The following is a 13,319-nucleotide window of genomic DNA, read 5'->3' on the forward strand; positions in this document are numbered from 1 at the left end:
CTTATCTGTTTGTTGTCTACTTCCTTGACGTTTTATATCGAGATGAGCAGTCATAATAATAATGTAGTTAGCTTACATACGTGATATACCTACGTGGTGTCCAGAGAGTATTCTGAAGGTATGAAGTTCCCACGATTATGCCAAACACAATTAAAAGTTATATTTTTGGATAAGTTGTCCATTTTATTAATTTCTTGTTATATTTTGTTTTCGGAAGCACGTTCAATAACAAACAACTATAAATCACCTGACCGGCTGACCCACCGAAACTTAATTTATCCGGCGCTAAAGATACAATTATAGTAACGTAAAAACATGTCTTACGAAACGATTTATGCGTGTAGTGTGTACTTATAGAGTTATATGACACACAATTTTATTATTAATCGCATTTGATTGAATGACGACTGACAAACAAATAACAATAATTCACATTTATTTTATTTTTATAATTTCTACTGTGATTGCACAACGTCTCAAAAAATCCATTTCTGTTCCTTATACCATCGTAATTGTGATAAAAATAATTACTGTTCAGTGGGAGTTTTTTTGTACATTTTGTTTATTATATGCATTATATTATAAATTTACCTGACCTAAAATCTTATAATTATCGTCTGGCGCAGTGGCGTGATAATATATATTTATAATATAGGTACCTACGTATATAATATACATATTTTAGAAGGTTAAAATGTGTATTTGAAATTTTGGGTGAACAGCATTTTAATTTAGGACTATCCCCACACATTACCCACCTGGCACCTACAAATCACAATAGAACAAAAGTTATATATATGTTTATATTTTATGCACCCTTGTAGGTACTCTTGATAAAATATATAATGTTATACTATATAACTTGATAATAATATAATAGTGGCTTGGCGCGGCGCATTGGTTGCTACTAGTTGTGCAATGCATTTGAGAGTAAGTAACGCCCGCTACAACTAGTTCCCGGATGGGTGACCATCCTGGTTCGTAGTAGTAAAATCCTTGACACACATACACGTGTTGCTTACCTAATGTAAAGACCGTACATCACCTAACTTTTAAGATGGGTTTCCACTAGATACGTGTACGTGTACATGCATAAAAATACTTTTCTGTGATTGGTTGGTATACATGGTAAACTTTTGGTATACCAGAGTGTTATACGTTCTTACCATAGGCTTGACCATGATACCATAAAGTTGGATCCAGTTCAACTTTTCACGTGTACACGGCTCTATATTGATAACAATATTGATAACATAAGAATATATGAGGTAAATAATATGTTACCAATCCGAACCGATCTAACCCATATTAACCGATGGGAAACGTTTGTGAGACCGTTCATAGCGAACGTATCCGGTCAATATATGCACATATGTAGTGGAAAGTGGAAACCCACCTTTACCATACCAACCTTACCAAACACAGTTCATAACCCCTACAACAGCTAATGGCCATAGCCGCCGGTCTTAAGTTCAATTAAAAAAAAAATTTAATTTAATAATATTTTACCAGTCATAATTTTGAGTTTGGTTTTCTAAAAATTGAATTTTGTCTCAAGTGTCTCTACTGTGAACGGTATAGTCTTATTTTATAATAAGAGCTTTTTATAACAGTTGTAAGTTGTAACTTGAACACTATAACTATTATAATATATTGTTTAAGACCAATATTTTTACTCTTTTATAAGCAATTTTTTTGGGAAAAGTGCTTTTTTGAGAACCAATTGTTAAATTATGTTATTTCATGGTTTTGAGAGCCAATTCAACAGTCGGTTTTGAATGTCCTTAATTATATCGGGATCCAGTTCGATTGTCCCCCAATCCTTACTACGGCCCATTGATTAGATTACAAGCGTATGGGTATAGGTATAGTACATACAGAAGTAAACTAGTATCTTATAATATAATAGTACCACACTATCACGTAAACGTTACACACAATATTATACACTATACGCGTAATGATAAATATTATAATAATACATATTTAGATTTGTATCATCTATAATGATATAATGTATTAATTAGTATGAAACAATTACGGGGGGAAACATGATGATACGATATAGATTTCGATTTTAAGTCCCTTTATCTTCGAATCGGCTACCTATAATGGAATATAATACATATAAACATATTATACAAAGTGATATTGAGCTTATCGTATGTGTACTGTTAAGCGTGTTGTTTACGGCGATTTCTGACTCCGACGCACACGGCCGCCATACATTTTGGTGTGTGGATTTCGTATATATTTATTTTATATATCATATTATGCAACTTTGGCAATAATATCCGATGAAATTTATGGCCCTGGAACCGGAATGCGCGAGGAGGATGGAAAGAGCAAATACGGCCATTATCGCCACCTGCATATGTTTGTGTGTGTGTGAGTGTATATGACGTGTGTGTATGTGCATTTTTTTGTCACCGGCAATAGCCCAAAGCACACACGTGATTGGACGGTTGACTCAAAGATTACGCTCGTACGACCGAAATAAACACAGAAAAAAAATACGCCCCTATGTGCGTAAAATCATTTTGGAAACTATACTCTGATGTACATAAATATTATACTATATCTATAAATATATGATCCGCTTTATTTATTCAATACACCCACGCTCAAAAACCATATATACATACATAGATACCTACGACGTTACAACCTCCTTTACATGTGTGACAAACAATATACCTATACAGTTCCCGAACATAATAATATAAGTAAAATATGTGACATTCAATTGTTTTAACCGTTTAAAGTTAAAATGGCTCATGAATTGCATACAACATAACATTAGATATTATATAATATTGTTTTATTTACCGTTTAAACCAAATTGAACACAGATTTGATTTTCACGAGACCGTTTATTCATATAGAAATTAAACGTTTCATTTCTATGTATAACTGCCGAAATGAGCGTATCGCATAATAATTGCCGACGATAGTGTGTACAACGAAAACGTAATGCACCCAGTGAAATACGAAAAGTCACATACCTACGTATATTGCACGCACCGCTCGAGCTGAATATAAAAGAAAATATATGAAGGTGCCTGGTGCAATCGTAATAGTAAAGAGCAGCCGCATATCAGAATTATTTCTTCTGTACGCGACGTACATACAAACAAAAACAAAAGAAGCTTGTACGAGTGTATTATATATATATAACTAATATAGTACCTATATGTACATATATAGCGGAGATGGAACAATTAAGGGAATACCGTGACAAAACAACTTTCACGGTGAACGGAAGTTTTTCAATTTCGCGTCTTCTGGTTCGAAGGGTTTTAATAGAAAGACTATATTATTAATATGTATGTGTTCGTCGCAGCGAGCGAACCCCTTTTTCTTAGTTTTCTATTACGTATTATTTATATTATACAGATGATTTAACGTGGATAAAGATATGGAGTCATCAGCAACAAAGTGTGTCTAAATGTAGGAGAGTCATAGATACTGAGATTATTTTTCCTCTTGGAGATGCATGTCGAGTTAGTATGCAGTTAAATGTATTTATGTTGTATTTGAAAACTTTGGGTATTTTAATACTTCACTGCCACCCGACCCCCAACCGTCTCGGTAACATTGAACACAAGCTTTCAACTCAACCTTTATACGATTACATTACAAATTATTATATGTTCGTGAGTTTTGAACGGTGATATTTTATTTCGGAGTGTAAAAATAATAACTAAAACTTGTCTCAGTTAACTTTTAACTTGATAATGTATTGTATACAATAGTTGCGAGAAACGTTCAGAATTCTGTAAGCCAAAAATCTAAATAGCAGTCGGAAAACGTAACGTCACACAAAGCACTCGCCAAATAATATAAGATTGTATCACCGTGAATATACATCACTATTGTAAGCGTGAATTGATGGAAGCTTAAAGGTGCTTATAACCTTAGGGCTCAGATTTATTTATTATCCAATAATGTGAATAGCTCTACTCAGATATTTTTGTAATTATTTATTCGTAGGGCAACTGTTATTTGTGCCCACATTCAACTGATTGTCGACTTATATTCTTAAGTTTTGATTGTTTTATACTTTTATTATTATATTCAATCTCGCTGCATAAAGTTTACGTGATTACTATCTATTCAAGGTTACAAACAACGATGCGCTTACCATTTCTATTAGGTAGGTAGTTTTAGAACATCAAGTATGTGTTTCTTCGTATTTTTTTACATTATTTTATAAACTGCTTATCGTGACTGTAAACCATTTAAAGGAATATAATAGTACCTATGAACAACGTGGACATTTAAGTTAGGTACTATACGCGTTTATTTACTATGTAAGATACACAATGGTTACAAAGCGGACGTGGTTGAACGACACACTAAGACAAAAGCGTCTATATTTTATACTATTGTATTATATATACGCGTATCGTGGTAGTGGTAACAGTATTGTGGTATAAACACTCCAAGCTATATCGTCTGTCGTAGTTGTACTTGGACGGACTTAATATTATAGAAATGCAACGAGGCAAAATCGGTTCAAATCGTTCCGGCGCGATTGACGTGACAGACGACGGGGCGCGGAGAGACCGTCGCGCACTCACGCGTTTGTTTGAACAACTTAACCAGGAAATTAGATACTTTCGTGTGTATTTCTCAGGAAATATCAAATGGAAAACAATGTTTAACCAGACGAAATCGTTTCGCACACATATTGTCACCTATTATAATATAGTATTATAACGTATTTTAGGTTAGGTGAGGTAATATAAGGCCGACGCTATATCTTTTGTTTTCGTAATTACGTATATATTATTATTTCCATTGTTTTACGCATTTACATACACATTAATAATAGTGCCACGGTAGCCCTTAAAATCTTTGAGATTTTAGACGATGTGCTACGGAAAATCATTCGTTCCTAATGTAAAATGGGTTATTTACATTATTATTATTTTGCAATATTATCAGAGACAAACCAATAAAATAAACCCTGCAATAATCTATAAGGCCGAGTGGTGGGCTCTAGTGCTCTACGCTCTCTGCATTCAACTCGAAGCTGTAAAATAAGGCATTGGGTTATAGATTTTAATGTATAAAAAAAAACTGTTCTTTATCATAGTAAATACTATTGGGTTAACCAACTGTTTAAATCGTAATAGATTCTTTACGGTGAATTAGGTACCTACTATTCATCAGTATAATTTGTGCAATAGTGTTTATTAAAAAAACAGTCTGATTATAGTCGAAAGATGCGACATGTAGGCATATTATATATACTCGATTACTTACTGTTTTTGATTTTTTTCAAATAATAATCAGACTTCTTCATGATTCAAAGTTACCTATTTTAAAAGCGTTAAGTACGTAGGTATAATAGTAATAGTCGTCCTATCTAGCTGTTATGTTTCAGTTACATATGACCAGTGGAGGATCCAGGGCTTAATTATTTTTCTTTTTTTTTTGGGGGTGGAGGGGGGAGCATGGAGGGGGAAAAGTACAAAAAGTACATACATTTGCTACAAAATTGGCTAAACACAGTGTAAAACAAAGGGAAACTACGGTGATTGGAGGGGGGGCAAATGTCCCCTTTGCCCTCCCCCTGGATCCACCACTGCGTACGACCACATGTCGATAAGTTATTTTCAAACGTTTTACTATTCTTTAGAATAACCACGGCTTGATAGTGACGATATCAAATGCATATATTTCACGTATCCTATCTATCTAATTGGTACTTTGAAAATTTGTGGTTATTAGAATTATAGTGTGGGTACAATTTCCATCGTTTTTATATAGATGTCTGAATAGTTAATACAATTAGGCCTTTTTTCATTGTTCAAAAAGTACCTACCCAACTTTCGTGGCATAGTATTATTAAACGTAATTTTTTTATAACGATATATTAGACAACGAGTAAGCACACTGTGTATTTGGCATTATGATAGGTTACGCATTAGAATAAAAAAACAATAATATGAGGAATTTGACGATCTCGTCGTTTATATTCTTCGATAATGGGTAAAAATAATCATCAATGAACTATAAATTCTATTAATATAACAATAGATAACTATTAAGTATGACGTGCAAAATGTACCCGTGTGGCCGTGCGCATCATATTAATTTATAACGCGTACAGCCGGTGAATCGTTTTCGACGAGTCTTCACGACATTCAACTATTATCGAGACGTTCTCTGTTCATTGTTATTGAATCTTAAATGCGTATAATAAAATATATTAACATGTCTGACATTGTTTCCTCTTCGAGATACCGCAAGTGTATTAAAAAATAATAAATAATACTACAATGGTGTTTGTTATGCACTATACAAATATTATAACATATAATAAGTTTGGGTTAATGTGGTTATACGGTGTAATGAAACTTCTGAGTAAATATAACAAATAAGTTTTTGCCTCTTAAGATGCGCAGACATTTCTCCGTTGACTTGTATATATGCGCTATCCGGAAAACGTACCTTAATCATAATAAAACCATATTAAAGTTATATAATATGTTTGCACCAAGAAATTCGTCGTCATACATTTCTCGTAACGCATTTATTATTATAACATAATACAATATTACCATATCTAAATTATACGGTCGGGTGGTTAGAGATAATATATTATTCCACGTGATACGATTTTACGAATATACCCGCCCGTAATCGCGTGTCTATAGTCTATACGTTATACACATCCATGTATGTTACAACCTATATAATACACATATACCTACTGATACCACCTACCTACATATCTATATAATAATTTTATAAATTACGACAACGATGATGATGATGATGATGATGTACGAGTATATGCGCACATTATTACAATATGACCACGCGTCATGCACACCAACGTATATAATAATATGTATATAAGTTAAGACGATACCATAATAATATGTAAAAGTATTTTTCGATACCCGATGGATACGGTAAAATATTTAATGCGATATCTATCGATTTTAATCGTAAGCGATGTCGTATGTTGTGCCGACGACGAATATTATAGCGCTCGTATTGCTTACCCGTATTGTATTTTCGCTGTTTAGGAGGTAGATCAATTATTATTGGCGTCGTCGTCTGCTGCTTTTAAGTGCCCTCAATTTTTTTCAATCACTCGTCGACCGCATGACCAATCTAAAAGACGTGCGTAACACATTTCGGCGACAGACGACTTCCATATCGCGTTTCTAAGGGTTCGCGGTTGATGATGAAAAATTATTTATACGGACGCGGCGGCGACATCGAGACGGGGCGATATAATAATATTAATGTATACATATAATATATATATATATATAGCAGCCAGAGCACATAATATTATGTATGTATACATTATGTATAAACGTTGATGATGACAAAAAATCGATTCAAATTCCGGTGTATGAGAGACGTGTATGACAGTGTATGACCTCCCTTCACGTGTCGTATGTAATAATTAATTTATTGTCTATATACGTAATGTATATTGTTAGGTATATTATATTAAGCGTTTAATAGTATATAATGAGTTGTATAATTGAGTCATCTATTTTTATAAAAACGGAATAATAACTGAAACCTAACACAACTATGGCTCACCCCCAACACTATTATAATAGTAAACAATAATGTATTTGTTCATTATGACCGGCGCAAGTCAAAATTAATATCGGCTAGTGAGTGGTTGGTGCAGAGCATCGCGTTAATCGATGAAACACACATTTACTTGTGGCTATTTATGCACACTCACGTCGTATCACCATATATATATAAACAATTAATCAAAATAACTTGACAGCAGCACTTTCCCCTTTACGTCGTCTTCATATCGGTTCCCCCGTCGGGCGACAAACCTTAATCTCTCTCGCCACCCTCCTCTGCCACCTACACTACCTATCACATATTTGAACGTACACAGTCTATCTTGTCCAACTATTTCCCAGTTCCAGTCATACTTCACAACCAACCGATTTCCTGTCAAGTTTTATAGTTTGGAAAATTGGGTTGGACAAAAAAAGGCGGCGACCGTGTGTGTGTGTGTGTGTAAACTCGTATAAAATCGATTTTCCCCCGGGATATAGGAGGCTCGTAAAAGCGCGTTTTCGCACGCACATGCAAAAGGCTGTAAAGGCGTCCCAGGCAACGGAGACTTCTGCAAAATCAGTCACAAATACGCCCGCGTATAGAGTGTTTATAGTCTGGAGTTCAGTGGAGGACACTGTGAAGACAAAATTTGTTACACCACAAACCCTATTTCTTTATATCACACTAAATACGCACTATACATAAACAGTTATTAAGAGCCATGTTCTAATATGCAGTAATTGACTAATTAAAATATAATTTTAGAGTTGTAAGCCAAACGTGTCTTTTAACTGATAATAAATTCTTTCAAAATTGCTCGGTATCAAGACCCTGCAGCTACGTAAAACTTATCCTAAGGAGTATAAATCTTTCTCTGGATATTTATATGTATGGCCAGCGAGTACATGTTCCATCACGTGAGCCTTCTCGATGCGTCTTACCCTATGCAGGTACCTAACTCTTCTGTCGTCTTTTGTGGCTCGTTTCCCACAGGGACGTGTCTACAGAGTGTGTAAAATATGTGCGGACTATATTGAAGCGCTCGGAGAGCTTACAAACATGCGAATGTTGCAGCCGAACGTCTCCCTGACCTATTGCCGTATATTTTATGGACTTGTGTATATATGTTACGTAACCACAATAAATACTAGATAGGTGAGACCACGTTCGTTGATTCCCCATTCTCCGCTCACAAACCATGATTTAAGTAGAAAAAGAGAAGCTGTGACAACCAACTACAGGAGTTTCGTGACTGTCTGTACACATATATATATTATAATATTATATAATACGCTACACCATTCGTCGAGACATCATTCTTGCTAAAAGAACTACCACCACTTATAAGGTGCACAGGAAATCCTAGGAAACGTATCCGCTCAAACTCCATCGTCACTCTGCTCGACGATGTACGCACGACGGCTTTTTGCGGCTGATAATATCACGAAACGTGTGTAAACAAATAGCGTTTTGAAAATAGCACTGCTTTACTACATAAAATTGTTGTGGTGCACGTAAATGACAAAGACCACGTAATTGTATTTACTCTAGTAAACGTGCCATGTAGTACCTACATATATTATACACTACATTACAATAATTTATACAAAAACCAAAAATCATTTGACGAACAAAAAGGGTGTGAGTTGTGAAAGAGACGTTTTGAATACCTATCAACTATGAATGATTTGATAAATCAAATTTACTGGAGGCTGGAGCTGTCCATCGACTTGTCATTGAAAAAAAAAATATGGCATGCAGCAATAAAATTGTCAGTATAAAACGTTGGGATGAATAATATAGTTCGTCTTGGAAAACTGAATACATTATAATATATTACGTTAATTGACACTGTATAGTATATGTATCCATAACAGATTGCAAATTAGAGTGCAATTTGTTATATAGCTATGTGTATTCAGAACGTTTATAGTATACCTATATAATATATTTTAAATGACACATTCTGTGAATAAAATAATATAATACAAATTATGCTTAATAAAAATACAAAATATGCAGGGAAAATAAAAAAAAGGCACTTATATAGCCGTATACGTAATTGTAAAAACGATATCAAACATTTTAAATTCAAGAGTGTGTATTAAAATGTATTATAAAGTAGACATTATAAGTTCATGCTTTTGAAAATTAGTAGTCGAGATTTTTCAGATAAAAACTTAAAACACATTTTACAATAATTTTTAATAAATTACATATATTTGTAGAGCTGGATAAATAACTAACTAGGAACCACTAAAAAGTTTAGAACTATTAGTAAAATTGAAATTACTTTAAAAAACTAAAATAAATTATTATATCTTGTCTATATTGAATGCCATTCATTCGTTCAATACGTATAACTAATAATATTATGTATAATTATTATACATAATACCTTGTGAATTGTGATCATATTAAATATAATATCACATAAAAATGTAATACTATTTAAAATGTATTAGTGTATCAGAAACACAAACAAATTATTGGTTTATTGTCTTAGAGTTAAATTAAAAGATATAATCATTCAACGTTTAAATAAAACAGTAAAAAACTCGTGCGTAACTCATACTATGTTCTTCATCAATTTGTTATTTTTGATATTGTTTTGCAAATATACACGCATTAATCATTATTCCTATGTCAGCGACTAACAACAGTTATGAAAAGTTATAATCAATAAAAATTACTATTCTCATTCTCAAAAAATGTAAAATAATTCATATACTATGAAAAATATGTAATTAAATATAATTGTAACTATTACTTATTATTGAACTTTTAAGGTGAACCACAAAATTGCAATTATTTTATTAAAATATTTAATAATACTACTAAAGTAGCAGGTTATGTAACCATTATTGTGTATGTATAATTATTAATTATAATTTATATTGCAATGATTTCTACATAGCAGCATTATTAGACGTGGTTGATATTGTACAATGCCCTATCGTTCGTACACACTAATTGGCTAGCAAATAATTAATAAATCGATTTATACAATAATCAGTAGATAGATAATATATTATAATAAATTAAAATGATTAAAGGAAAATTGAAAAATTTTTCAAAATAAATAATTTATCGAGTAATAATATTTTATTTACTCGCACTTACCTAGAAATCATTAATTATATGATAACATTAAGGTATAATACAAAAATATTACGATAAAAAGATCATAATTTTTCTCTAACAATATTAATTCTGTCAATAGTATTGTTTTATTTTGTAATCACTCAGTCTGATAATAATATCATTATGAGTTTGAGTATACACATTAAACACATATACAAACAATTACTATAGTGTAAATATTCATCGTCGGGAATGTATTTAAGAACGCATAAATTATTATTTATGACAAGCATGTGGTACCATAAAAAATCTAAGAACCCTGTGTGCGACATGCTGGCAAAGCAAATGCACATAATTCACTAACGCTGAGTGCCGATTTAAGAGTGCCGTTTGGCATGCATTCAGACGGTTTTAAAGTATAACAAGAGAATATTTTTTTATTGCCGCCGACGACCCAAAAATAATTCGAAACCAACTTGTTTTCTACATGACTATTCTCACAAAGATCGTTTATAACATTTAATATATAGTAAATTGTTATAATACGTCGTCGGCCCGATTTTACGCCCGATCATTATAATGACGTAATATGTCAGAAATTGTATTATTTACCTATGTCATAAATCCTATATAGCCAATATATACGGAACATAATATTATGCAGATGATGATTTCCTAACGAAATCGGCATTTACAGAATTGGCTTGAATTTTTTATTTAGTTTACCGTTCAAATAAATACTATTTGGAAAAAAAAACGTCAAATCGACGTCACACTTTGAAAAATACATCTACAGAGTAAAATATATTTTACGTAAATATTTGCTTTTATACAGCATCGTCAGCTAGTTTTATTATTATTCGCAATCCAAATATTTCCTATATTAGCATTCCTTTCACCGACAATTTGAATACATCTCGAGTGTAATTTATTACGATTTAAATGCCATTGTAAAGTGTAAATTTAGCGAATCGGTAAAAATTGGCGATTTTTGTCTTTCCGCAAAACAAGTTAGTGACGGCCATTCAACTGCTTTCAATCTGTAGTTACAGAATTGTCAGAATTAACATTCAGTGGGGTAGGACGCAGGGGAAATCCGTCTCCCTGACTTCGCTTAAAATTTTTCCCCTTATCGTATTCTTCGAAAGTTTTGTTGGTACGCTTAGGCCTTGAAATCAGATCAAAATAATTTCTCCTACGATCAAAATAGGCGATTAATGATTATTTATTTTCAAAATTGTATCATTTAGATTTATCAGTATTTATTATTTAATTTTTTTGATTTGATAAAAATTATTGACTAGTTAACCTATCATCCACAAGTAACATCCAGTTAAATAGAAAAAGTCAAGAAAACTATCATGTGCAATGTAGGTAGTCTGAAGGAAAAATATAAAAAATTAATATTTCTATTAAATTGATATCGTCGATATTAAAAAAAATAATATAGGTTTCGAGCAAAGCGAGAAAAACATAAATTTTGGTAAGGAAAGTTAATGAGTAACCTATTCCTTACCCAATGATTTGTTGTACATTTGCACGAGACCAACACTACATGGAATGCTCTAAAAAAAATAGGAATTACTGTACCCTTTGCCATTTTGTGCCACATTAATCCCTGTAAACCGCTAAATGTTTCCGAGCATTTCTATTCTATAACATTTAATGATTGCATTTCATACTCTATACCGGCTGATTTAGGATTTATGTGAACAGTGTAAACATTTAAAAACAATTGCAAACTTGGAGAAAAGAAACTTCCTACTTGTTACGGAAATTTATTCAGAACAAAGAGGAAACCATTTACTTGTGAACTATAAACGGATACGCCAGTATATGTATATAATTTCACAACAAAAACACGGGCCATGATTATTTTTATCACACAACAAATATATTATTGTGCTACGAATGCAATCAAAAGTTTTCACCATAAATATTGCGATTAAATACAAACAATCCGGAGAGGCTGATAAAGTTGAAATTAATTTTCTATAGTTACTAGCCCAGCGAAATGGCGTTTATGTTATTATGTACGACCCGCGGAGCGTATAAAATCGTTAAATTTCGTTTGGCCCAATGTTTGAAAGCAATAAATACGTCGGCTGCAATTGTCGAAAGGTCGTGCGTGTGTGTGCCGTACAAATTGAATTTTCATAAATAATATTTTTTCCATCGTTAAAATTAATTAAAAGCTGCGGAAATAATATTATTTCTTATAGGTATATTATACGACGTGTCGCAATTCAATCGCACACATTAGTTGCATCGGGGCCGCACGAAAACATACAGTCATCGTCGACACCCACCTGCACCTATGTGTGAGTGCAGTAACAGCTGCAGCTGCAGTATGTGAAGACGAGACAACTGCCTTGTAGGTACAATATATTATTATTATTATTATTATTATTATGCGTCCGAGCGAGAAACGAAGATATCGACTAAGGGTAAACCCGTGTAATAGAGTTTGTTCGTGGATATTTTGTTTGGCTGGGTGAAGGGTGTTTCGCAAAACGAGACACGAGTAATGGCGATGTGGAGAGAAGTGTACGGACAAGACCCGATGTTACGGAGAGCTGCATAAGATAAGCTGAAAATGAGTGAGTTTTGAAGAGATTACCAAGTGCAGCTTCGAGGGAGGGTGATTATGGACATGTTTAAATAATTTAATT

The 13,319-nt window shown here is 32.9% G+C and overlaps 1 protein-coding gene across 5 annotated transcripts in view; it reads right to left on the minus strand.

The window, feature by feature from the left end:
* Positions 1–13,319, minus strand: part of LOC100162087 (gamma-aminobutyric acid type B receptor subunit 2) — a 304,964-nt gene that overhangs the window by 240,863 nt on the left and 50,782 nt on the right. The gene's annotated exons all lie outside the window — the stretch shown is intronic.

The sequence above is a fragment of the Acyrthosiphon pisum genome, chromosome A2 (genome assembly GCF_005508785.2).
Source record: "Acyrthosiphon pisum isolate AL4f chromosome A2, pea_aphid_22Mar2018_4r6ur, whole genome shotgun sequence".
Lineage (NCBI taxonomy): Eukaryota > Metazoa > Arthropoda > Insecta > Hemiptera > Aphididae > Acyrthosiphon > Acyrthosiphon pisum.